At 40.5% G+C, this 22,892-nt stretch overlaps 1 non-coding gene across 1 annotated transcript; it reads right to left on the bottom strand.

Annotated features, from left to right (window-relative positions):
• Positions 1–3,172: 3,172 nt before the first annotated feature.
• LOC122028370 lies at positions 3,173–3,278 on the bottom strand. The gene has a single exon (XR_006124763.1). It is a non-coding gene; the product is annotated as a small nucleolar RNA R71 (small nucleolar RNA).
• Positions 3,279–22,892: the final 19,614 nt, after the last annotated feature.

Raw genomic sequence — 22,892 nt, 5'->3', positions numbered from 1 at the left:
ATTATCGAAGAAATTTTCTCAATATGCATGATATCTAAATTATGTTGAATAAGTAGATACATCCAATATGACAACTCCAAAAAAATTTCTTTTTCTTCCAACCACACTTGCACATCCTAAAAATATATTTATTTATCTCATCGGAACTAGATTGAGATACTGGTAAAAATCCATAATTGTCTATTTGCTTGATGATTTGTTCACCTGAAGCATGGACTAGAGGAGGTTTTTTTTACTACAATATTTATTTTAGAATTTTTTTTATTTCACCTAAAAGGGTTATCAATTGGTAAAACTTTACGGTGATTATCAAACCAAAATACCTTTCCACTGTAAGGTAATAAAAATGCATCAAACTTTGTCAGGCAGTGTGGACATGCTAATTTACCAGCCGTGCTCTATCCCGATAATATAGAGTATGCTGGAAAATCACTGATCATCCATAATAATACAGTATAAAATCTAAAATTAGTTTTCCTTGCAACATAGTAAGTCACCGACCCTATATTCCATAATTTATTCAAATTGGCAATCAAAGGTTATAAAAAAACATCTATCTTCTCTTTGGAATTGGTTGGACCAGGAATAAGCAAGTAAGGAACACAAATTCATCTTTCAAGCACATCCATGGCGATAAATTGTATAGTATTAATATAATTGGCCAAGATAAATATTATTACCCCGACTGACCAAATGGTTGAAATTCATCTATGAAAAGTCTCAATCTCACATTACGTGGTTCCATTGTAAAAGAAAAAATACAGTATCAAGATATTTCTATGTAGGGGAATCACAAGGCTGACACATTATTACTCATTTGTGCTTATGATTATGATACCACATTATGTGGCAAGCTGTAGTGCATGCATACAAGCGTTGAAGTTAAGCAGTTAATGGAAAATAATACATCATTTTCCAAGTATTTTTTTCTTCTTCTACCCTGGTATGCGAGTACCATGCTTATAATGAGGGTGTGTATAGATTTTGAATTCACTCAGATTACTGTCTCCATTCTAAAATATCATGTAGTTGTTTATTGATGTGTGCAAATATTATGATCATTTACGCATGTTTTAGCACACATTTACTTACTTTATGCATACATATTCGTTGCATGATCACCTCTTTCATCTTGTACTCATTATATATACTATTTTGTTCGGATATCTACTCCTTTTTTGATTTTGTGTTGATAGGGATAACTTTTGGAGCAAAAACGATGATTATCGATGCACCAGAACAAGCCAAAAAACATGGTCGTGCGATCTCGCATGACCGTGTGACCAAACCGATGAGGAGAAGTGCATGGCCGTGCAACCCTGCACGGGTAGTGCGGCCAAGACCGAGGTATATCAGCACACGGTCGTGCAACCCTACACGGTCGTGCCACCCCTTGACCGAGACCAAGAAGTGCCCGGCCGTGCGTCCTTGCACGACCGTGCCCCAGGAGCCGAGCCCAGACACCACACGGCCATGCTAATTGGCATGGTCGTGCAGCACGATCAGAGAAGGGAAAGGGCACGACCGTGCCAAATTGGCACGGTCGTGCCGCCGCAGTTGTGCCCTAACCTATATAAGGGTTTTAACCCTTTGTCTCCGGGGGGGGGGGCGAGGGGAAACGAGCCGTCAGTTGGAGAAACATCTTGGTGCCATCCCACGCCATCTTGGACCTCCGTCCAGCGGTCTTCCATCACCACATCGACTCCAGGAGTAAAGAACCGGATCTGAAGGCCACTCGTCGTCATTGGATAAACACATCTTTTCTTTCTTTCTTCATGTTTGAAGATTGTATGTCTATCTACATTATGCCTTCGGGAATTTTTCTGGCACTCATGGAGTAGATTCCTTGTTCTAGGACTAGGGAGTAGTTGTGGCTTGGTTTGATGTAAAACTCGTATTTATGTTTATACTCATTGGATGATCTCTTATGCTTTGTCTTAATTGCATGTCTTTTGATTGTATGGAAATTTGTTAGCCTCGTAAAGTGATTGTCTCTAGATCGTACTCCCGAGGGGCCCTAGTGACAGGGGTAACCCGTTCACGGACATCTAGGATACTTCCTTGAAAGGAGAGGCAAATTCCCCTCAAGGAAGTGAGAGGACAAGCTTAGCTCTGATTCTCTATTCTTAACATTACCAATTAAAGTTGTGTCCTCAAGATTTGCCGAGGCGCCCTAGTGACAGAGGTAAACCGTAACAGGACTTCTTAGGACTCCTCTTTATTCTGGTACATAAGAATAGTCGCTTTAGCTTTCGGCAAATGCGTGTTGAAGGACAGTGAGTGTAGGATAGAATGTGACACATCAACACTGCCGCAATGAAACCGACCACCTAGGACTCCTCATAACCAAGTTTAACACTTCGACTTACCAGTTCTCGATTCTTCTTCCTGACCTTTCTTCTAAGATTGTTCCCATCTATTGGTAGCCTAGCTAAACCTAAGTGAATAATTGCTATTGCTTATAACTAGTCCCTGTGGGATCGATATTTTTATTACTGACGATGAATCCGTGCACTTGCGGTTCGTAACAAGTTTTTGGCGTCGTTGCCGGGGACTGCGTCTATAACATTAGCAAAATCATATTTGATTAGAGTAGGCTTTGCTTCTTTTCTTCATTTTTTTGCATTTTTTTCTTTTTTTTATACTTTCTATTCTGCTGCTATATTCCATATCTTATTATTGCATGCGAAGAGCTAACCTTTAGGACAACTACTACCATTCAATCCAAAGATCGACAGGACCTTTTTGAGGAGAAGAAATCTACAGAAGGCATTCCAAGCAGCACAGGAGTTCTCAGAAATGGCCGGTAAACTATTGAAAGATTACGCGACACCATATGCACGAGGGGTTCGGTCCAGTATCACCCGACCGCCCATTGAAGCCAACAACTTCGAAATTAAGCCTGCAATAATCCACATGGTCCAACAAAATCAATTCGGAGGAGGACCGCATGAGGACCCAAACCACCACCTAGAGCTGTTCTACGAGATCTGTGGCACTATGAAGGTAAATGGAGTCCCCCCAGATTCAATTAGACTACTTCTCTTCGGATTTTCCCTGAAAGACAGAGCCAAGCAGTGGTTGAACTCCCTTCCGACGAACAACATATCATCCTGGGAGTAGTGTGAACAAAAATTTCTAGATAAGTTCTACCCACCTAGCAAAACTGCTCACATGAGGAACCTGATTGCTAGCTTCAAACAGATAGACTCAGAATCATTATTTGAAGCTTGTGACAGATTCAAGAGCATGCTGAGACAGTGCCCCCATCATGACCTTGAAAAATAGTTGGTTTTACACACCTTCTACAATGGAATCAATTATCACACGAAGGTGTCTCTTGATTCTGCAGCAGGAGGACCACTGATGAACAAAAACCTTGATGAAACTGAAGAGATCATAGAGAATGTGACACAGAACCACCATCAGTGGACGTATGAAAGATCTAGTGGCTCTTTCACAGGGAATCCAATTAAAGCGTCAGGGAAATTCGACGTGGATGTAGTCACGCTCATGTCTGCAAAGCTGGACGCTCTGATCGAGAAATTTGACCCCATGGGAGGCAACACTGCTAATGCAATAGAATGTGTCTGCGACACTTGTGGAAGTACGGATCACGCTCAAGACACTTGCCCCTTTGGACTGATTCAGGCACAGATGAACCAACTTGAGCAATGCGACGCAATAGCCAGCTACAATCAGAGGCAAAATAATCCGTACTCCAACACATACAACCCTGGATGGAAGAACCACCCCAATTTCTCATACCGGAATAATCAAGACCAAGGACTAGCACATCAAAGTCATCAGCCTGGGCAACAGGGCTACCGATCTGGACAACAGACTTATCAACAACAGCAACCTTCACAACTGTCCAAAATAGAAAAGATGCTTGAGGAAGCTCTCTCAGAACAAAAGGAGATGAAGAATGAGATCAAGCAACTGACCTAGAGGCTGGAAAATTATGAAAAACATCAAAAGATACAAGACAGCCAGATAGCCCAGATAGCTCAATCTTTCTCAAGAGCATAAGGAACGTTCCCAAGAAAGCCTGATATAAATCCAGTAGAACATTGCAACCGCATCGAGCTAAGGAGAGGACAGACTTTGGGAGATCCCCAGATTATCTCCCAGAAAGAACTTGACTCAGAGGGAGAGCCCAACCAGATCTAGAATAAGGGTGGAGAGGAAATCACCGAGAAGACTCTTCAAATACCTCCACAGAGTAAGACAGTTCCCTTCCCTCAGAAGCTGATAGCATCTCAAAAAGACGAAGAGTTCGACCGTTTCTTGAAGAAAATCAAAGAGATCTACATAGAAGTCCACTGATAGATGCGTTGCACCAGATGCTGAAGTTCGTAAAATTTTTAAAGGGAATTTTATCTAACAGGAGGCAAAAAGGCGACTTCGAGACCGTGGCATTGACAGAGAATTGTAGCGCTATACTTATGGTGAACACTCCACCAAAGCTTCAGGATCCAAGGAGCTTTTCCATACCTTGCAAAATTAGCTCTGAATTCATACAGAAATCTTTCTGCGACCTGGGAGCTAGCGTTAGCTTACTCCCGTAATCTTTATGCAAGAAGTTGGGACTCCAGAACATTAAACTGACTACCATGGCACTGCAATTAGCTTACCACTCATGTAGATATCCAATGGGAATAGTAGAAGACGTGCCAGTAGAGGTGGGCGGATGTATCATTCCTACCGATTTCATTATTCTGGATATAGAGGAGGATCCCAAGATACCGATCATCCTTGGAAGACCATTCCTTGCCACAACTGGAGCCCTAATTGATGTGAAGAGTCATAAGTTATCCTTGGAGATCGGTAAGGAGAGGATTGAGTTTGATTTATCCAACTCTTCCAACTCTGCCTCTTTTTCTTAGGAAAACTCTAGCAGGATGGACATGCACAGAGCTGAGGCATGTAGCTCCTATCAGAGTTCACCTCCAGTGAATAGTAATAAGTATATATGTCTTGCATGAGTAAAACTAAAGGTGTAGACTGGAGCGCTAACCCTAGGAGGAGGGTCGTGCTTCCATGGGTTTAGTCCACACTGACTGAATGGGGTCGAGCTAAAGACTTAAAACAAGCACTTCTTGGGAGGCAACCCAAGGATTTTTCATTTCAATTTATTGTCCCGTTATTCGTTTCATTCCTTTAGTTAGTTTAGTCAAGTATTTTACTTTGGGTATTTCATTTTCAGGGTGTGCACAGCCTCCATGAGCTGGCCGTGAGCATCTCATGGGCGTGGAGGCATCAGAGGAACCAAAATAATGAAGGGCGAATCACTTTGAGCTTAAAGGAGCTGGCCGTGTGACTCCACACGGCCATGCGGAGCCAATGGAGAAACAAAAGCCACAGGTCGTGCAACCCTGCACGACTATGTGGCTTGTGCAGAGAACAAAGGGGGGCGGGCCGTGCCAGTTGGCACAGCCGTGCTACACTGCCAGAGAGGAAGAAGATTCAGGTCATGCCTATTGGCACAGGCGTGTGACCCATGCAGAAGAGAAGAAGACAGGGGACGTGCCATTTAGCACGGCCGTGCCACTTCGGCCGAGGGGAGAAAGGAGGAGGTTGTGCCAATCGGCACAATAGTGCGACATCTCGCTTGACTTGGCCGTGTCTATAAGACACGACCGTATCTCAACCCGTCCGCACCGCCTCCTCTTCCAAGAAATCCTATTTCCATCTTCCTCTCTCCCAAAAGCCTTCTCCTCTCTACTACACCTCATCAATCCCTGATTTCCCACCTCTAGAGCTCACTTTTGTTTAGATCTACATCCAGATCTAAAAATTCTTCAAGCCACAAAATCGAAAAGAGAGAAGAAACTTCCCTATTTTCCCTTCCTTCTCCTCTCTATTTCCATCCTCAAGACCCATTTCCACAAGAATCTCCTCAAAACCTTGGACCATGTCGCAGATCTTGAAGAGACTTCGTCGAGGAAGCAGTGGATCTGGCGAAGGAGACGCACCGGGAGGCGACAAAGGCAAAGGAAAAAGGGTGGCACACGACGAAGGTAATGAAAACGAGTTCAATACCCTTTTTAGAAATCATGAACAGAAAGCTAGATATGATATACTTGTCGCTAGTAAAATTACATGCACTAAATATATGGATACTATTACTATGGACATGTTAGGAATTAGGGATGATGTAGATTGGATGATAAACTCCTTAGATTGGAATGATATTATGTACGCTCATGCATCGACCTACCCCCGCTTAGTCCTTGAATTTTTGAGCTCACTTGATGTTAAATTCTCTTCTGAAGATGACTATGTAGGGGTCATAACTTTTATGATGATGAATAAAGAAGCTCGGTGGAATTTTAGTGATTTCAATAACTATTTTAGTTTACCCATTGGTGGTGCTCGAGAATTTGATAATGAAATTAGGTGGAATGAATTTTGGACGTCGATAACCGGATCAAAAGACCCTTATGAGCCCTCTAGAGACAAAGCATCCCGCATGCAAAACCCGACCTTTAGATACCTTCACCGAGTGATGAGCAAAATAATCTTTGGTGAAGGAGAGAGTGATGGGGTGGTTAGAAAGATAGAACTGTATTCTCTTTGGGCGATGTTAAATAAAGTTGATTTTGATTCGGGGTTTCATTTTTTGCAAACTTTGTGGAAGGCAGCTAAGGCATCTTCGAGGATGATAGTGTTTGGAGGATTAATCACCCAAGTAGCATTCAATCTGGGTTGTGCACTTGATGGATTAGAGGTGATTCATGGTAATGACAAGATCGACATCGATTCTTGTCTTTCTATGAAGATGATTTGTCAGGATGAGAATGAGTTTGCTTTCCCTAGATCCAATGGTTTTCCATTATCCCTTCCTTTCCCCAAGTGCACTTCAATTCGCGACCTCGTGAATTGGGTGATTACTGATTTACACCCCGAGACTGTACCTTCCATTGTAGAAGAACCCGAGTACCACCAAGAGCCCTCGTCATCAGGATTCCTGTAGCCTTCCGGATATCCGAAACCTCCTAGACACTCTTTTGCTTATGGTACGAGATCCTCTAAGTTTGATTTTTCTGATTTTCGTACCTCTTTAGACTCCCTTCATGAGAAGCAAAATACCCAACAACGATTGTTGGAGGGCCGCTTCAAGTTATTTGACGACCAATTTAGGGAGGTACAAGACCATTTTCAGTTCACTAGGGACTTCTATAGTCAGGTGACAGGGTTCGTTCAGGATTATGATGTTGACCAGGAAAGGATGAGAAATTTTATGGATGATATGGATATTACTAGACAACAAGTAGATGCCCTATATCAATATCATCAACACCTTGGCCATCTTCCTGGTATGCCTAGATTTCCCCCTGACACACATCGAGGACCCCTTATCCCTGGCACACATCGGGGACCCCTTATCCCCCACCCCCGCCACCATATTGATTTCATCGAGACGATGAAAATTCTAAGTCTAGGGGGGGTGTTGTGTCTGTCTGCACAACCTGAGTCAGTTCTTCATGTTTTCTTTTCCTTTTCTTTTGTATCTTCTTTCTGCTTTGTGTATTTCATGTTTTTTTTGCATTTTTCTTGTTTCATGTTTTTATTTTTCATCTCATTTGCATTTTCCTTCCATTTTATGGCATATTTGAGAACATCAACCGTTTACTTTTTCTGCTACTTGTCCGATAGCAAAATGGCTAGCATTTTCTTAGTTCATGAATTGTCCAAATAGTGTTAGTATGTTTGGTGGATCTCTTTTCTCTATCTTTAGTAGCATGAAATAAGCTATGTATTATACGGAGTTTGGTATAAGTTTTGGCCTAACCTTAAGGGTCTTCGTTTCACCACACTTAAGTACTCAAGCTTGAATAGTAGATATACTTTTGAAATAGTTATGATTCATCCAAATTGTTTAGTACTTTTATTCCCATGGTGATTCCTTATTTGCATTTTGGTTACTGGATGGCCTCGGATCATGGAAGCTCATTGGGAAAAATCTAAATCCCAACATATGCAGCTCGCATGTGTGTTTGTTACAAAAAATGATAACGAATAAGGGATAAGAAAAAGTTATCGTGAGTGGAAACTAACAATTCACCCCATTGAGACCGAGTTAGGTTACTGGGGAAATGAATGTTATGTTTCTCTTGATTCTGAGTAGTATCCTTTGAGACCTTGTGTGATTTAAGGAAAATAAACCTAGTGTGTGGCAGGTAAGTGACTATCACCGAGAACATTAGGAACTCAATTGTATGATGACTTAACTAGGACAAAGAATTGAAACTTGAAGAATTTGAGCTACTTACTACATCGAGCACAAAGGACTTATGCTTAGGCCATACATAGATTATTCCACAGTCATGCTTATCAATGAAACTAGTTGATAGAGTTAGGTGAATGCACGAGGGATTATGAAGCACTATAGGAACTTATGAACATAGTTTGTAGCATTTTTCTTGAGGACAAACAAAGGTTTAAGTCTGGGGGTGTGATGTACGTAAATATTATGATTATTTACGCATGTTTTAGCGCACATTTACTTACTTTATGTATACATATTCGTTGCATGATTGCTTCTTTCATCTTGTACTCATTATATATACTCTTTTGTTGGGATATCTACTCTTTGTTTGATTTTATGTTGAAAGGGACAACTTTCGGAGTGAAAACAGAGATTATCGACACATTGGAACAAGCCAAAGAACATGGTTGTGCGATCTCGCACAGCCATGTGACCAGCAAAACTGAGCTATGCTGAATTCTGGGTAGATTGTAAACTGATCGTAAAATGGCCATAACTTTGCCCTTTGTTGGAGTGTTTGGATGATCTTTATACCAAAACGTTGCAGACTTCAAGATCTACAACTTTACTTCAGGTCCAAAAGAGAGAAAGACTTGTCTGCCCATGCTAAATGTCATGGTCGTGCCTCCCAACCGTGGGTTCAACTGGACCTTTGCCCATAATGCAGACCAAACTTTGAACTGCCATAACCTTCAGCTCGGTTAGAGTCAGGGCTTAATCCAAGTCTCAGATTGAAGATGATTTCAAGAGATACAACTTTGGTTCAGGGTGAATCGCGAGAAAACCTGGTTTAGTGGGTGAAAAACTCGGTTTACCGGACCCCTATTTTCCTGGTTTTCCTGGCCAGTTTGGAGGAGGTATATAAGAGTCAAGATCTCCATTCTTTGACTCATCTTGGGAGATCTTGGATCTTGGATCTGGGACTTCATCCCTCTCCTTGGGGAAAGGGTTCTCCCCTTAGGGGGAAACCCTAGAGCTCCATTCTCCTCCATCCCTTGGCGATCCATCCATCTCCGGAGCGAGGAAGCATCCCCAAGACATTGGAATCATCGGCAAGCATCTCTTCTTCCCCTTCTTCTCAAATCTATGGTTGTAAGTATATTTTTCTTTATATTTTGGGGTTCTTCTTCCTTAGCAATGGAGTATATCTCTAGATCTAGGATATTGGAAGTATTTGTGATGTGATGGTGATGTAAAACTATGTAGATTTGCCATGTTTTCTATTCAATGACTTGTTGATGCCTTGTTCATGTTTGATGTAATGTGTGTGTGAATCTTGTTTAAATCTTTTGCATGTTTTATCAAATGGTTGTGTAGAATTGTTAATCCCATAGAGGAGATACCCTAGATCGATTATCCAAGGGACGTTCGTGATAGGAACATACCCGTGTAAGGACGATTTAGGGTATTACCTTGAAAGGAGAAGCAAATCTCCACAAGGAATTAGGGGATCGGGCATAATCACTATTTCTATGTTATTATGTGTTAGTGTGTTTCTATGTTGATTATCAGAGGGATGCACGTGACAGACAAACTCGTATAAGGACAACATAGGAATCATTCCCATTTAATAGCATAGGACATGGAGTAGGGGATCATGCCGGCTTGACCACTGCAGGGGAGAGTCGGTAATGAATCTAACTTCCTACAAGAGCATGAACATAGATATTGGAACTAAGCAATTTATGTAACATTACCTAGCATTACAAGGAAACCAAAATCTTAGAATCTATCATCCACCATCCTCTTGTTCAACCCCTCTCAAGATCTATTCTCTCTCTTTCCTCTTTCTTTCTCTTAATTTCTTTCTAATCAATCTTGTGTTTGTCTAGATAATTCGCCATGTAAAGTTAATTAGTGCTTAATCAACAGTCCCTGTGGATACAATATCTTTCTTTATTACTGCCGATGCAACCGTACACTTGCGGTTCGTAACAAGTTTTTGGCACCGTTGCCGGGGACTGTTTCCGAATTACATTAGTTGATTAGCATATGAGTTACTCTAGACATTTTTCTTTTTGTTTTTGCATTTTCTTTCTTGTTTTCATTATGCATTTTATTTCTTGTCTTTAATTATGCATTTCTAGTTTTTCTTGTATTTTTTTTTAGATATCTTGAGCACTAACATGTCAAGCAGGACTTCAAGAGAATTTTTCACACCCATGAATGCAAGAGCAAGATCTTCCATCTATAAAAATTATGACTCAGAAGATGATGAATTTGAGTTCCTTTGTGTAGTGTGTGGTAACACATCTCATCCAGCTGTTATTTGCCATTTTTTCCAAAAGACTACTATTACTCCAGAACTTCAGTGTTTGGTTCAACCTCAACATCAAGATACATATGAGCAAGTTCCTGATACTTATGGCTATGACTGGGAAGATCATCAAATTTAGTACCTTCAACCCCAGCTAATTTCAGAGAAGAGTGAGCTGTCATTATTCTAGCAGCAGATGTCTGACCCTCCTCAACATTATAATCACTTTTGGATGAATCAACAAAATTTGGACTACAACTACATACAAATGTTGAGTATACTTCCCAAGTAAATCAGAGTTCGTCAGAATTTCAGGATGATTCTTCATTAGATGGACCACATCATTCACAAATAGATGAGCTGATTGTTTGGGAGGACTCCCAAAACTCTTGTTCCCAATCAGATGAAGACCACAACACAAGATTCTGAAGAGCTAATGGTACAATGGGGAATCTTATCTTTACGATTACTACTACAAAATTCCAATAAAGCTATTGATTCCTCTATTGATGATATTGATGTTAGTGGACTCTTCACTACTTATGATGATGATGTGGTGGATAAAAGTGTAGGGACATGTACTATGGAGGAAATGTCCCAAGGATCACCTCCTTTGGTCACACAACCAATTGATACTATGGAATGTGTAAGAATGGAATTGGTTGATGATAATTGTTTAGGGACTTGTGCAATGAAAGCAAAGCCCCAAAAATCACCATTTTCAGAAGCACCACCATTTGAGTCAGAGCTAGAGCCACTACATAATTCTGAAGAAGTCACATCCCATTATTTAGAACTTTTAGGTACATTTCAATAATGCAAGGTTAGTATTCTTAGTGATCTTTTAGAAAATTTCATAGATGTACCTATAATTGATTTTGTTGGATGTGATTCCATTTCTTATAATTGTTTAACTAAACTTGATATGATTCTAGTTCTTACTTATTTAATATGTTTGTGGGAGGTATGCTTCTCTTTTGGGTGTGTAGGTTTTCATGAAGCCGATAATTGGAAGCTCAAACTGAACCGTCTTCGGCCACCTGAAAGAACTTTAAAGAAGATGAAGATGGAGAGAGCGATACCTCATTTTTCAATTCCTATTTTGAAAGCTCCCTCCATAATAAGAGCCCTTGGTAGGAGGGTTCTAAAATATCTTACCCCTCCAAGAGCAAGATTTAGATGAATCTAATGAGGTGGTCGAGCTAATGACCTTAAACAAGCGCTTCTTGGGAGGCAACCCAAGTTCATTTTCCTTGTTTTCTTTTATGTCTTTAGTTCTTTCTTTATAATAAACATGTATCCTCTACTTAATTTTTCCTGTCTATCTTATTTTTATAGAATTCAAAGTTGTGGAGGAATGTGAGTATTGGATGGAGGAGTATCTTTAAAAAAATGAATGTCAACCATTTGGAGCTCATCACTTAGTAACTTTCTTAAAATCTCCTCCACATTATTTTTAGTTTTCATTGGGACAATGAAAAGTTTAAGTTTGGGGGATGCATTAGATGCATTTGGTTTAGTTTAGTTTTTGTCTAATAATTTTTTATTTTTGCTAGTTGTATCATTCGTCACATAATGATTGTTTGTCCTTATTGCAAAATACTAGCACGTCTATTCTAGGTATTATGTGGTTTATGGGTTACTTATAGTGCTATTATGTTTAGTGATCTATCTTTTTCTATCAATGATAGCATGAAGTGAGCAATGTTTTTACTATAAGTGTTTAAGTATTGGCCTTGTTTTAGGATCTCTATACACTATGCCTATTTTTGATGGTTGATAACTCTAAAATAGTAATGATTCATAGAATTGGACTAGTACTTGTGCTTCTATGGTGACCTCTCAACTACATTTTGGTTACTGGATAAACTCAGATCATGTAAGCTCATTTGGAAAAATCAATCCCAAGAAAAAAAATGAAAGTTTGTTCAAGTTTGATACTTTGAAAACATTTAAAGGGAAAAAAATAAGGGATAAAAAATAATTATCGTGAGTGGAAACTAGTAATTCACCCCTTTGTGACCGAGTTAGGTTACTGGGGAAATGAATGCTATGTTTCTCTTGATACTGAGTATTCCTTTGAGACCTTGCGTAGACGATGCATAGCATTTTTGAGGGGAACGAACCTTGCGTGTGGCAGGTAAGTGCCTCTCGCCGGAAGTATAAGGAACATAATTTTATGACGACTTGACTAGACTTAGGGATTGAAACTTGATAAACAAAGGCTACTTTCACACTGAGCACGGAGGACTACTACTTAGGTCATACTCAAACTACTTTTGTATCTTGCTCACCAATGAAATCATTTGATAGGATTAGATTGATTTGCTAGAGATTATGATGCACTATTTAACCACATGAATCTAGATTGCGGGTTTTGCTTGAGAACAAGCAAATATTTAAGTCTGGGGGTGTGATGTGCGTAGATTATATACACTTTTATGCATGCTTTAACGCACATCTACTTGTATTTCATTGGTATAATCTATGTTTATTACACCCTATTTCATTGTAATGTCATACTTCCATTATATTTTGTTCGGAGATATGCTCTTTGCTTGTTTTGATTGATAGGATGCTATTTGTAGCAAAAATGGAGCTAAAACGCACACGGGAGCAACTCTGGAAGAATCCATGCTTGGGTTGTGTATGCCACACGACCGTGTGGCCATATCATGCCTTGGCCGTGCCAAATGGCACGGCCGTGCTCTAGCACCAGATGTATAGAAGGCCACGACCGTGTGTCCCACACGGCCGTGCTAAGCTTCCCGTTGCCAAGCAACACACGTGCCAAATGGCACGGCCGTGCCAAGTTTCCAGAGGAGAGAAAGGCCACGACTGTGTGAATCCACACGACCGTGTGGCCTCGGCAGACAAGAAAAGGGCCACGACCGTGTGAGCCACACGTCCGTGTGACTCAACCAGAGAAGAAGCTGTGCGAGGCCGGTTGGATTCCACACGGCCATATGACGAAAAACACGGGCCGTGCCACGCCAAAACAGAGCTGTGCTGATTCTGGACACATTGTAGATTGATCGTAAAATGGTCATAACTTTGAACTCGGTTGGAGTTTTTGGATGATCTTTATACCAAAACGTAGATGACTTCAAGATCTACAACTTGTATTTTGGTTAAATAGATAGAAAGACTTGTTTGCCCATGCTAAATTGCATGGCCGTGCCTCCCAACTGTGGGTTCAACTGGACCTCCGCCCAGACTGTAGACTAAACTTTGAACAGCCATAACATTCGGCTCGTTTGGAATCAGGGATTGATCCAAGTCTCAGATTGAAGATGATTTCAAGAGATACAACTTTGGTTCAGGATAAATCACGAGAAAATCTGGTTTAGTGGGTGAAAAACCTAGTTTACCTGACCCCTATTTTCCTAGTTTTCCTAGGCAGTTTGGAGGAGGTATATAAGAGTCAAGTTCTCCATTCTTTGACTCATCTTGGGAGATCTTGGATCTTGGATCTGGGACTTCGTCCCTCTCCTTGGGGGAAGGGTTCTCCCCTTAAGAGGAAATCCTAGAGCTCCATTCTCCTCCATCCCTTGGCGATCCATCCATCTCCAGAGCGAGGAAGCATCCTCAAGACATCGAAATCATCGGCAAGCATCTCTTCTTCCCCTTCTTCTCAAATCTAGGGTTGTAAGTATGTTTTTCTTTATGTTTTGGGGTTGTTATTCCTTAGCAATGGAGTAGATCTCTAGATCTAGGATATAGAAAGTATTTTTGATGTGATGGTGATGTAAAACTATGTAGATTTGCCATATTTTCTATTCAATGACTTGTTAATGCCTTGTTCATGTTTGATGTAATGTGTGTGTGAATCTTGTTTACATCTTTTGCATGTTTTATCAAATTATTGTGTATAATTATTAATCCCATAGAGGAGATACCCTAGATTGATTATCCGAGGGACGTTCGTGATAGGAACATGCCCGTGTAAGGATGATTTAGGGTATTACCTTGAAAGGAAAAGCAAATCTCCACAAGGAAGTAGGGGATTGGGCATAATCACTATTTATATTTCTATGTTATTATGTGTTAGTGTGTTTCTATGTTGATTATCCGAGGGATGCACGTGACAGGCAAGCCCGTGTAAGGACAACATAGGAATCATTCCCATTTAATAGCATAGGACATGGAGTAGGGGATCATGCCGGCTTGACCACTGCAGGGGAGAGTCGGTAATGAATCTAACTTCCTACAAGAGCATGAACATAGAGAATAGAAACTAAGCAATTTATGTAACAACATCTAGCATTACAAGGAAACCTAAATTCTAGAATCTATCATCCACCATCCTCTTGCTCAACCCCTCTCAATATCTATTCTCTCTCTTTCCTCTTTCTTTCTCTTAATTTCTTTCTAATCAATCTTGTGTTTGTCTAGATAATTCGCTGTGTAAAGTTAACTAGTGCTTAATCAACAGTCCCTTTGGATACGATATCTTTCTTTATTACTGACGACGTAACCGTACACTTGCAGTTCGTAACAAGTTTTTGGCGCCGTTGCCATGGGCTATTTCTGATTAACATTAGTTCATTAGCATATGAGTTACTATAGATATTTTTCTTTTTGTTTTTGCATTTTCTTTTTTGTTTTCATTATGTATTTTATTTCTTGTCTTTAATTCTGCATTTCTAGTTTTTCTTGTAATTTTTTTTAGATATCTTGAGCACTAACATGTCATGCAGGGCTTCAAGACAATTTTTCACTCCCATGAATGCAAGAGCAAGATCTTCCATCTTTAAAAATTATGACTCAGAAGATGATGAATTTGAGTTCCTTTGTGTAGTGTGTGGTAGCACATCTCATCCAGCTGCTATTTCCCATTTTTTACAAAAGACTGCTATAACTCCGGAACTTCAGTGTTTGGTTCAACCTCAACATCAAGATACATATGAGCAAGTTCCTGATACTTATGGCTATGACTGGGAAGATCATTAAATTCAGTACCTTCAACCTTAGCTAATTTTAGAGCAGAGTGAGCAGTCATTATTCCAGCAGTAGATCTCAGACCCTCCTCAACATTATAATCAGTTTTGGATGAATCAACAAAATTTGGACTACAACTACATACAAAATGTTGAGTATACTTCCCAAGTAAATCAGAGTTCGTCAGAATTTCAGGATGATTCTTCATTAGATGGACCACATCATTCACAATTAGATGAGACGATTGTTTGGGAGGACTACCAAAACACAAATACTCTTGTTCCCAATCAGATGAAGACCACAACACAAGACTCTGAAGAGCTAATGGTACAACGGGGAATCTTAGCTTTACGACTACTACAACAAAATTCCAATAAAGTTGTTGATTCCTCTATTGATGATATTGATGTTAGTAGACTCTGTTGGATTTTTCAGGCCGCAAAAACCGCTTTTTGTGTTGCGGAAACCCCGAAATCCCCATGCCACGGATCCGTGCAAAGAAATAAAATTTCATATACATGTTTTCTAAGCCTAGATCTACTTTAGATCTACAAGATAAAGAGGTTACCCTTGATGCGAAGCCCTTCGTGTAATCCCGCTTGTCCAAGGTTCAGCGGATCTCGAGAGTATCAAAGTAGATACTCCTCTATGTGTATCCACACGAACAACTCGATGGAGAGAACCTCTAAGGATGTGCTAGCAACCTTAGAAGATCAGTAATGGTGGAGGAGAGGAAGAGAAGATGAGAGCTTGAGGAATAAGATGGAGTTACAAAACAAAATTGAAACTCCACAAGCACTAAAAGTGGCCGGCCACTTTTTCATGAGGGGTTATATACTCCAAGGAATTTCAAGAGTCAAAAACTCTTGATCTCCATCATGAGGTGGCACACCATGAAGTGGTCTTGATGATGTGGCACATCATCATAAGCCCACTTAATGCCAACTCACCAATGAGGTGACAAATGGTCAAGTCAAACTTGACCCTTCATCTTCCTCTCAAGTCAAGTCAAACTTGACCACTACTCTCCCTTGGTTGATCTAATCTAACCATTGGTTCAAGTCAATTTTAATTTAATGAATCTCTATTCATTGAATTAAATTAATTAAATGAGTCTAAGTCCAAATTAGACTCACTTAACACATGAACCAACTTGAGTCCAACTCAATTAGCTCAATTCGGATTACTCTTAATCCAATTTGGTTCATCATATGAACCTAATCCTTTAGGTTCATCAAATGAACTTAATCTCCATCTAATTGCCCTTTGTGTGTGACCCTATAGGTTCTTATAATGTTGGAAATGCTCCTAAACCCATTTAGAAGCATAAGTAATGAGCGGTATCTAGCAACACATCATTACTACCCAAGTTACAAGAATGTTGAGATCCAACATCACCTTGTGACTACTCACAATATATGACAAGTGCCCCTCTATACTTGACATCTAGATTGATCAATGTGAGGCATAGAGCGTGTCATCCTCTAATCAATCTAAATCTTGAACTCCAAGTTAGACTCACTTAATCAAATGAGCTCAATATCTCATATTGACTCATTTGGGCATGACCATGCACTTCGTGGTCTCACTCTATCAAGAATATCGATGTCACTCCCGTCATATAGGAGGGATAGATCCCATCTACATCACTCACATCCCTCTACATAATTCGTTACATACCCAGTAATATACTCGTTACATCCAAACTGCCTCCTTTGCTGCTTCGGATGTAGCAATATACTCGGTCTCTGTTGTAGAATCAGCGACTGTGTCCTGCTTCGAACTCTTCCAGTTCACAACACCACCATTTATGCAAAACACGAACCCTGACTGCGATCGATAATCATCCTGGTCGGTCTGGAAGCTGGCATCACTGTAACCCTTTACAGCTAGCTCATCATCGCCTCCATATATCAAGAAATATTCTTTAGTCATTCTCAAGTACTTAAGAATATTCTTGGCTGCTATCCAGTGACTTTCACCTGGATCTGACTGGTATCTGTTCATCGTGCTCAAAGCATACGAGACATCAGGACGAGTACATAGCATGGCGTACATGATAGATCCTATGGCTGAGGCATAAGGGATCTGATCCATGCGGTCTCTCTCCTCTCTAGAAGAGGGACCTTAAGTCTTCGAAAGACTCATGCCGTGTGACATCGGCAGAAATCCCTTCTTGGAGTTCTGCATGGCAAACCGTAGGAGTACCTTGTCAATATATGTACTCTGACTTAGGCCAAGCAACCTCTTAGATCTATCTCTATAGATCTGTATGCCTAAAATGCGGGATGCTTCTCCTAAGTCCTTCATTGAGAAACAAGTCCCTAGCCAAGTCTTGACAGACTGTAGCAAAGGGATGTCTTTCCCAATGAGTAGTATGTCATCCACATACAATATATGGAAGACAACTATGCTCTCAACAACCTTCTTGTAGACACAAGGTTCATCTTCATTCTTGATGAAATCAAACTGTTTGATTACATCATCGAATCGAAGATTCCAGCTCCGAGAAGCTTGCTATAGTCCATAAATGGACCTATGCAGCTTGCATACTCTGCCAGTATGCTATGGATTTTCAAAACCCTCAGGTTGTGTCATGTACACATCCTCGAGCAGGTTTTCATTCAGAAACGCGATTTTGACATCCATCTGCCATATCTCATAGTCATGGTATGCTGCAATAGCAAGCAAAATCCGAATGGATTTAAACATCGCTACTGGAGAAAAGGTTTCATCATAGTCAATACCATGAATTTGCTTGAAACCTTTAGCTACCAAGCGACCCTTATAGATAAGTCCATTCATGTCAGTCTTTCTCTTAAAGACCCACTTACACCCTATGGGTTTTACGCCCTCAGGTGGATCAACCAAAGTCCATACTTGGTTGGTGTACATGGATTACATCTTGGATCTCATGGCTTCTAGCCATTTCTCAGAATCTGGGCTCATCACAGCTTCCTGATAGGATGTGGGCTCATCCTCTATGAGCACAACGTCATCATGGTAAGACAAGAGAAATGAGTATCTCTCAGGCTGACGACGTACCCTATCAGACCTGCGAAGAGGTATGTCTACTTGAACTGGTTGTGGTTCCTCAACTCCTTGTGGAACAACATCATCCACAACACTTTGTGGTTCCAGTTCAACTTCCATCGAGGCTTCAGTGCTATGGTCCATATCTTGAACAACTTCAAGATCGAACGTACTCCCACTAGTCTTTCTAGAAATAAAATCCCTTTCTAGAAATACCCCAGTCTTAGCCACAACTACCTTGTGTTGACTGGGAATGTAGAAGTAATATCCCTTCGTTTCCTTGGGATATCCAATAAAATAGCACTTATTGGATTTGAGTCCCAATTTGTCTGAGACTTGACATCGAACGTAAGCCTCACAACCCCAAATCCTCATAAAAGACACTTGGCCATCTCTCCCAGTCCATATCCTATATGATGTCTTTATCACAGTCTTAGATGGAACTCAGTTGAGAATGAAGGCTGCTATGTCTAGAGCATAGCCCCAAAGATACATAGGAAGATCTGTGTGACTCATCATAGATCGTACCATATATAATAAGGTACGATTCCTCCTTTCAGATACACCATTCCACTGTGGTGTTCCAGGAGGAGCGAGTTGAGATAGAATCCCACACTCAGTTAAGTAGTCACGAAACTCATGGCTAAGGTATTCTCCACCTCGATCTGATTGAAGTATCTTAATACTCTTGCCAAGCTGGTTTTGTACTTCATTCTTGAATTCTTTGAACTTTTCAAAGGATTCTAACTTATGTGTCATCAGGTACACATAACTATATCTACTGAAGTCATCAGTAAATGTAATGAAGTACCTATAACCACCTCTAGCAGTGATATTGAAATGGCCACATACATCACTATGTATAAGACCTAACAAGTCAGTCGCTCTCTCACTGTGTCCATTAAAGGGAGTCTTGGTCATCTTACCTAGAAGACATGACTCGCATGTCTCATATGATTCAAAATCAAATGAGTCCAGCAAACCATCTTTATAGAGCTGGGATAAGCGTTTATCATTTATATGACCTAAACGACAGTGCCAGAGATAAGTTTGGTTCATGTCATTTGACTTGAACCTCTTGGTACTAATGTTATAGATAGGGTTCTCAAGGTCTAGAATATAGTGTCCGTTTATCAGAGGTGTACTACAATAGAACATTTCATTTAAATAAACTGAACAATATTTGTTCTTTATAATAAATGAAAAGCCTTTCTTGTATAAACAAGAAACTGAAATTATGTTCTTAGTTAAAAGCAGACACATAACAACATTCATCTAATTCTAATACAAGCCCAGAAGGTAAAGATAGATGATAAGTTCCTACAGCAACAGCAGCAACCCGTGCTCCATTGCCTACGCGTAGGTCCACCTCACCCTTTGTCAATGCCCTGCTATTTCTCAGCGCCTACACATTAGTACAAATGTGAGAAGCACATCCGGTATCTAATACCCATGATGAAGAAATAGATAGATTGACTTCTATAGCATAGATACCTGAAGTGGAAGTCTCACTTCTCTTCTTCTTAAGATCTTCCAGGTACACTTTGCAGTTCCTCTTCTAGTGCCCGGTCTGACCGCAGTGGAAGCAGGTAGCATCCTTAGCGCACCCTCCTTTGGGTTTCAGTGCCTTGCCTTTGCCCTTGGCTTGGGACTTTCCCTTACCTTTAGGCTTTCCCTTGCCTTTTCCCTTTTGCACCATCAAAATGGAGTTGGGCTTAACCTTCTTAAGGTTGAGCTCAGCAGTTCTGAACATGCTAAGCAGCTCAGGCAGTGACTTATCAATTTCGTTCATGTTATAATTTAGAACGAATTGACTATAGCTATCTGGCAAGGATTGCAAGATTAGATCAGTGGCCAGCTCTTGGCCAAGTGGGAATCCTAACCTTTGTAGCTTTTCTATGTACCCAATCATTTTGAGTACATATGGGTCTACAGGAGTCCCATCTTGCATCTTGTACTGAAACAATGCCTTAGAGATCTCGAATCTCTCGTGCCTCGCTTATCCTTGATATAGTTGACGAAGATGTTCAACCATATCATAAGCGCCCATCAACTCGTGTTGCTTCTGAAGCTCAGAGTTCATGGTCGCGAGCATAAGACATGACACATCTAATGCGTCATCTTGATGCTTCTTGTAAGTATCACGGTCAGCTCGCGTGGCAGTGGCAGGAGGTACCTCCGGAATGGGCTGCTCCAGAACGTACAGTTTACGTTCTTGTGTGAGAACGATTCTCAGGTTCTTGTACCAGTCCAGGAAATTTGCTCCGTTGAGCTTGTCCTTCTCATGGACGGAACGCAGGGAGAAAGAGTTCGTATTTGATGTCATGGTTATGTACAACAGAAAAATGCAGAAAAATAAATAAATATCATATTCTATTAATCATTTAATTAGGCATTTTAATTAAATGATGCTCCCACTGAATTCTATAATTCATGTGGGACAAGATCCACATCATACTACGCCTTGAGTTAGCTTTGGCTAAATCGCCCAAGACTTAGTATGATCGGTAGGTAACTAATTACCAATTACATCTCTATGCAACTCTTTTTTATAGGATCAAGATCCACATTTATATTAAAACTCCAGTTAGCTTTGGCTAATACGCCAAGAGTTAATATAAACGTGATTTTGACCTATCTACCAACCATTGAAAAATGCCTATAGTTAAACTCGATCCAATTGAGTTAACTAGTTAGTCAATCTAATTGAGTTGTACTCACCCATGCGTTGATAGGTGGGACCAAGATTGTCCCTCCACACCCTACCAAGATAGCATGCGTTGCTCTGCTTTGGCAGATTCAACAACAACATGCGATCGAGGTAGTGATGGGTATCACGGCATGGTAGGCATTTCGAGTTGACGCGATTGAGATCTAATCTAATCGATGAGGTGTATCATATACACGATTTAAATCTAATCTAATCGTTAGGGCGCATCATGTACGCGATTTAGATCTAATCTAATCGTCAAGGCGCTAATTAATTACTATTCTAGCATGCATCACATATACACACACAAGCAATTAATTAAATATTTTGTGATTAGTCATGGCCCTACTACGATCTTCTCAATCCAATGAGAAGATCGGATGGTCAACCTAAGGTCAACAGCTTCTCAAGCTCCTTCCTTGACCACCTTGTGTTGCTTGCGCCCTCCTCGTAACTCCGTCTCGAGTGGATTTTCCACCGCTCCAATTTGTACATTACAAAGGTGAAACTCGAGTTACATTCAAGTCTAAACTATTTAGAATAGGAATATAAAAATAGGAAAGGCATGACGAGCAGGTCGCATATCATATACAACACGCACATCACAGAAATTGGCACGCAGGCCATAATATGAATTACAACACCAATTTCCAATCTAATTGGGTCTTTTGGGCCATGACCATCACAAAATAATACATAATTCTAAATTATGTAATTTTAATAAACTTCTGTAATTTTTCTTACAATTTTTACAATTTTACAATTTTTATGAGTAAAAATTCCTGGCGGCCCCGTTTAGAGATTTTCGGGCGCAATCGCGGAACGAATACCCTTGCGGGGTCAGGGGAAGCACCCCTACCCACGATATAACCATAGAGAGTGTTTCTTAGCGGTCCTACAGCGCCTTAGTCCACTGTCCCAAAATGATTTGGGGTGAAACCTTGCCGTTTTGGAAATATTTTCTCGGTAGTCAAAGCCTACAAGTGTCTAAACACTTGTGCTTCACTTCTACGAGAAAAATACCCATAAAACTATAAAAATCATAAATTCACAGAAAGTTACAGATTTGTAATTTCCATAAAAATACAAATTAAAACATGTATATGCTTCGCACGTGGCTCTGATACCTCTGTTGGGTTTTTCGGGCCGCAAAAATCGCATTTTGCGTTACGGAAACTCCGAAATCCCCATGCCACAGATCCGTGCAAAGAAATAAAATTTCATATACATGTTTTCTAAGCCTAGATATACTTTAGATCTACAAGATAAAGAGGTTGCCCTTGATGCGAATCCCTTCACGTAATCCCGCTCGTCCAAGGTTCGCCGGATCTCGAGAGTATCAAAGTAGATACTCCTCTATGTGTATGCACACGAACAACTCGATGGAGAGAACCTCTAAGGATGTGCTAGCAACCTTAGAAGATCAGTAATGGTGGAGGAGAGGGAGAGAAGATGAGAGCTTGAGGAAGAAGATGGAGTTACAAAACAAAATTGAAACTCCACAAGCACTAAAAGTGGCCGGCCACTTTTTCATGAGGGGTTATATACTCCATGGAATTTCAAGAGTAAAAAACTCTTGATCTCCATCATGAGGTGGCACACCATGAAGTGGTCTTGATGATGTGGCACATCATCATAAGCCCACTTAATGCCAACTCACTAATGAGGTGGCAAAT

The sequence above is a fragment of the Zingiber officinale genome, chromosome 10A (assembly GCF_018446385.1).
Source record: "Zingiber officinale cultivar Zhangliang chromosome 10A, Zo_v1.1, whole genome shotgun sequence".
NCBI classification, from domain to species: domain Eukaryota; kingdom Viridiplantae; phylum Streptophyta; class Magnoliopsida; order Zingiberales; family Zingiberaceae; genus Zingiber; species Zingiber officinale.
Note: the sequence above shows the minus strand (reverse complement) of the source record. Positions and strands in the feature narration are given on the sequence as shown.